At 40.1% G+C, this 5,654-nt stretch overlaps 1 pseudogene; it reads right to left on the reverse strand.

The window, feature by feature from the left end:
- Window positions 1–3,298: 3,298 nt before the first annotated feature.
- LOC117099332 lies at window positions 3,299–4,610 on the reverse strand (annotated as a pseudogene).
- Window positions 4,611–5,654: the final 1,044 nt, after the last annotated feature.

The following is a 5,654-nucleotide window of genomic DNA, read 5'->3' on the forward strand; positions in this document are numbered from 1 at the left end:
ATGTAATCATGCCGAACATCAATGAGAGAGGGAAATAACTCCCATTAGAAGTTCACCTGACAGAAGGAGGGAGTAGAGAATTGAGGGTAATGATCTAGTCTACCACAGGGACAATGTACAAACAGATTAATTTAAATAATTCAAAAGAAATACCTACTGACTTGCAGAATAGGTAACATTATCTTCATGTATGAAAAATATCCTATTTTTCAATTAGACTAATGAAAACTTAATAAAATATTTGTTACCATATACTTCTTTTAAAGAATACGCAATATCAATATCTATCTATCTATATATATATTTTTTTTTTTTTTTTTGAGACAGAGTCTCGTTCTGTCACCCAGGCTGGAGTGCAGTGGCCAGATCTCAGCTCACTGCAAGCTCCGCCTCCCGGGTTCACGCCATTCTCCTGCCTCAGCCTCCCGAGTAGCTGGGACTACAGGCGCCGCCACCTCGCCCGGCTAGTTTTTTGTATTTTTAGTAGAGACGTGGTTTCACCGTGTTAGCCAGGATGGTCTCGATCTCCTGACCTCGTGATCCGCCTGTCTTGGCCTCCCAAAGTGCTGGGATTACAGGCTTGAGCCACCGCGCCCGGCCAATATCAATATATTTTAAGGACAGTTACTGGTTTTGACTATTCTGGGTGTTTAGCCAAGTAGAAACTGGTCCAGTTGTAAGTGGATTTTTTTGTTGTTGTTTTTTCTTGGGGACAGAGTCTCGCTTGGTCACCCAGGCTGGAGTGCAGTGGTGTGATCCTGGCTCACTGCAACTTCTGCCTCTGGGGTTGAAGAGATTCTTGTGCCTCAGTCTTCCTAGTAGCTGGGACTACAGGTGTGTGCCACCACACCCAACTATTTTTTTTATTTTTATTTTTTTGTGTTTTTAGTAGAGATGGGGTTTCACCATGTTGGCCAGGTTGGTCCTGAATTCCTGACCCCAAGTGATCCACCTGCTTTGGCCTCTCAAAGTACTGGGATTACAGGCATGAGCCACTGCTTCTGGCCTATAGGTGGATTTCTGGCTTTGGGTTACACACACACTTGTTTATAGGAGTTTGTGAGTTGGGAGTAAAATGTACTCTGAAAGGAAATCACTTGATAGGAACCACTATTTGGTAAGAAGAGGTGACTCAAGAAAAGAAGTTCCTTGTGGTTTTAAACTTTATTATGCTATGGGTCCCTACAAAAATATGCTTGTCTTCTTCCTCCTCCTCCTCCTCCTCCTCCTCCTCCTCCTCTTCTTCTTCTTCTTCTTTCTTCCTCCTCCTCCTCTTCTTCTTCTTCTTCTTCTCTGATGTAAGACAAAAGCTTTTAGCTAAATATTACTGCTTTAAATTTTTCAAAACGAGAACACTTCTCAGCAAAATTTTGTATTTCTTTGTTTTAGTGTAGAAAGAAAAAGCAAGGGATAACTAAAGTCTAAGTTCAAGCTAGATATATTTGTTTACATTGGAACAACAGTTTTAAACTCCAGGAAAGAAGTGCTGATAGCTCAGAAGATAAAGCAAGTAATGGCTTCCAGTAAAGTTGGTTGGGGAATTTTGTTTGTTTAATTTTTAAATTAGTAGTGGCCTCTCTCCAAAATGTTTGTTTTTAAGATTCAGGTTAAAATTTGGATAGATACAGGAGATTTGGGAATTAGACGATATCAGAGAAAGATGCTGAGGTAATTTCCATTTCAGAAAATTTATCTAACTTTGCCTAAATGGATAAATGGAGACATTTGAAGCATAAGAGTTTGGCATTTCATGTCCCAGCTTAGAGGACTTCTGCTTGAAACAGAACAATTGGTTTGAAGTACAGTATCTAGATCCTTTCACCAAAGAGAAAGAAAATTGCCCATTCTGATTAACCAGCAATTATCTCTAATTAAGAAATGGAAGCACAAGTTTTCAGTGGTATCACTACCTGGCACTCTGTATGCAATCAAGCAAGGCAAGGTTCCTATATCCACAAGGTTCCTATATCCAATTATTTTTTTTTCTAGTCAAGAAAAAAATAATTAGGATAATTAAACAAGTTGTAGCAATCATTTTTTTACAATCAAAAAGACTGCAACAGATCCAATTAATTCTTTGGTAGATGCAGAGAGTAGTATTTATGCTTTTCTAAAGGCCAGTATTCACCATGGACTAACAGCAAAATGTTTCAATACCATCTCAGCAGTTTGTATTTGATTTCATAGTATTCTATAAAGTGTCAGGCATTTTAGAGATATCACTAACAGAAAGGTTATGCTTTCTAAATACAGTCACACAACTACTTCGTACCTATGATATAATTAGACCGTGACACTCTTGAGGGCATCTAAACTTCAACCTGTTTAAAAATATAAATCCCTATGAACGCTAAAAGAAAATATGCTTCAGGCAATTTATCTGCAGTAAAATGATTTAACTATGGGACAATCATGTTCATTTCTTCATATCTTTAATATAAAATTTACCATTTAAGATGATTTCATTGTTTAGTTGGAAAGCTTTACTCTACCAATTAGTATAAGATTTTTTAAAAAATCCTTTGTTTCTTCTTCATAGAAATGCTAGACTTTTTAAAATAAAAAGTGCATTTTTCTTCATAACATTAGTATCTGTCACTACAAATAACTTGAAAAATCTTCCAAAGTGTCAACACCTGAAGTCAATTGTGTGTTTCCTTTCAGGTATTACATCGTTTATTGATTACACATGATAATGGATGAGACACAAGCTTCATTCCCATCTGTAATTTTATCTGGTACCATTATTCAATTTAGATGTATTGCATAGGATGTGCCAACAATCATTTTAATAACCAACAATTCCATGATTTTGCTTTGGTAATCCCTTTTAATGGTGAACTTCAGGTCACAACAGTAACAATCAGTTCAACCACACCAAGGTTTCTAAAGACAATGGTTTCTCCACCCAAGCAGGTTGTATATAAATTCCAAACAGAACCTGGCATGACCCTGAAGGAACTCTAACTTCACACTGTTGGAGAAATTTACCAAGATAGTTTCAGAGTAGACCAACTTTACACAGCACATTAAAAAAAAAAAAAAAAAAAAGACATTTATTCAGCATCCCAATCAGGCTATTATATTTAGCAATCAACAGCATAGGTGAAAAAAAAATCTACATTAAAACCCTTTGTTGGAATGGTTTACACTTTCCACAGAACAGAAACTAAAATAACCTGTTATACAATTAGTCACAAATGCAGTCCTCGAGTTTTTTGCCCACATACATGAGTATTTGTCTAAAACATGTCTGCTTTGTAGCAGCTGGGCTGCTTGGCCAGCTGTGCTTGGCTGAGTTCATAAATCTGTTGTAACCTGTAGCTTCCCTGTCACTTCTGTGGCTCTCCTCTCCTGCTAAGGTTTGTTTCCTAATTAAAACCTTCTGCCACTGCCATAGCTACTGCTGGCACTGGAACCATAGCCACCTTGGTTTTGTGGTTTGGCAAAGTACTGGCCTCCACCACCACAGGGGACAGAGCTTCTGCCTCCAAAGTTTCCTCCCTTCAGGGGTCCAAAATTTGGAGACTGATTGTTGTAATTGTCAAAATCACTGTAGCTTCCACCACCTTCAAAATTGCTTCCATCATTACTAAATCCTTTGTAGTCATCCCCACTGCCACCATATTCACCACCACCATGGCTGCCACCAAAGTCACCACGACCATGGAAGTTTCCTCCGTGACCAAAGTTGTCATTCCCACTGAAACCACCTCCAAGACCACCACCAAAGTTTCCAGAATCACTCTTGCTTTGACAGGGTTTTCCTAGCTTCACAGTTGTGGCCATTCACAGTATGCTATTTCTGAATGACAATCTTATCCACAGAGTCACGGTTGTCAAAGATTACAAAGGCAAAAAGCCCCCTTCTTTGCCAATGCCTCTGTCAGTCATGATTTCAATCACTTCAATTTTTCCATACTGTTCAACATGATCTCTTAGGTGATGTTCTTCAGTATCTTCTTTAATGCCACCAACAAATATATTGTTCACAGTTAACTGGGCACCTGGTCTTTGAGAATCTTCTCTTGAGACAACTCTCTTTGGTTCTACAACTCTTTTTTTTTTTTTTGAGATGGAGTCTCGCTCTGTCCCCCAGGCTGGAGTGCAGTGGTGCAATCTTAGCTCACTGCAAACTCCGCCTCCCGGGTTCACGCCATTCTCCTGCCTCAGCCTCCCGAGTAGCTGCAAGTACAGGTGCCTGCCACCACGCCCAGCTAATTTTTTGTATTTTTCATAGAGACCGGGTTTCACCGTGTTAGCCAGGATGGTCTCCATCTCCTGACCTCGTGGTCCGCCTGCCTCGGCCTCCCAAAGTGCTGGGATTACAGGCCTGAGGTTCTACCACTCTTCCATCTACCTTGTGTGGCCTTGCATTCCTGGCTGCATCCACCTCCACAGTGGCATACATGACAAACTCACAGGTGCTGTAGCGCTTGGTGTTTGGATCTCTCATTACCACCCAGTCGGTGAGCGTTCCCCATTGCTCAAAATGGCTCCTCAGGCTCTCATTGGTTGTTTCAAAGCTCAACCCTCCAATGAAGATCTTCCTCAGTTGTTTGAGCTCTTTAGGAGACTCTGACTTAGACATAAAGGCAGGGAGAAGAGAGACTTTGAGGATGCTTCCTTTGTGGCGTCCACGGGCACATAGCTAGGTGGTGGCGTCCACGGGCAGGTAGGTTTCTTTAGTTTAGTTTAGTTTTTTGGTGAATAGTTTTCTCAACATTTTATTATAAACATTATCAAATATATTGAATAATTGAAATAATCAGAAACAACAAATTTGCATATATCCACCATCTTATTTTTTTTTTTTGAGACAGAGTTTCCCTCTGTTGCCCAGGCTGGAGAGCAATGGGGAGATCTCAGCTCACTGTAAACCTCTGTCTCTTGGGTTCAACCGATTCTCATGCTTCAGCCTCCCAGGTAACTGAGATTATGTGCACTGTTCACCACCACATCCGGCTAATTTTTGTATTTTTAGTAGAGATGGAGTTTCACCATGTTGGCCAGGCTGATCTTGAACTCCTGTCCTCATGTGATCTGCCCTCCTTGGCCTCTCAAAGTTCTGGGATTACAGGCGTGAGCCACCACACCCAGCCACCACCATCTAGATTCTACAATCAGCAATTAATTTGCTTTATTATACATTTATTCAGCCACCTGTTTTTTGATCCCTCTGTCCATCCATTAATCCATCTTTTTTTTTTTGAAGCATTTCAAGGCAAGTTGTAGGCATCAACATACTTCATTCAATACTTCAGCATGCATATCATTTTTTAGAGTTTAATGTCATGTATATGAGTTTTTCTTGGTAAGATTTTATATATAGTAGATGCCCAATCTTTATTTCATTTATTTATTTATTATTTATTTATTTATTATTGGAGACAGATCTCTGTCACCCAGGCTGGAGTGCGGTGGTGCTATCATGGCTCAATGAAGCCTCAACTTCCCAGGCTGAAGTAATCTTCCCACCTCAGCCTCCCAAGTAGCTGTGTCTATAGATGCAGGCCACTAGGCCTAGCTAATTCTTAAAAAAATTTTTGTAGAGACAGGGTCTCACAATTTTGCCCAGGCTGGTCTCAAACTCCTGGCCTCAAGTTATCCTCCCACCTTAGCCTCCCAAGTAGCTTAGATTACTAACATGAGCC

This window comes from Trachypithecus francoisi, unplaced genomic scaffold (assembly GCF_009764315.1).
Source record: "Trachypithecus francoisi isolate TF-2019V2 unplaced genomic scaffold, Tfra_2.0 Lachesis_group16, whole genome shotgun sequence".
Taxonomy (NCBI): domain Eukaryota; kingdom Metazoa; phylum Chordata; class Mammalia; order Primates; family Cercopithecidae; genus Trachypithecus; species Trachypithecus francoisi.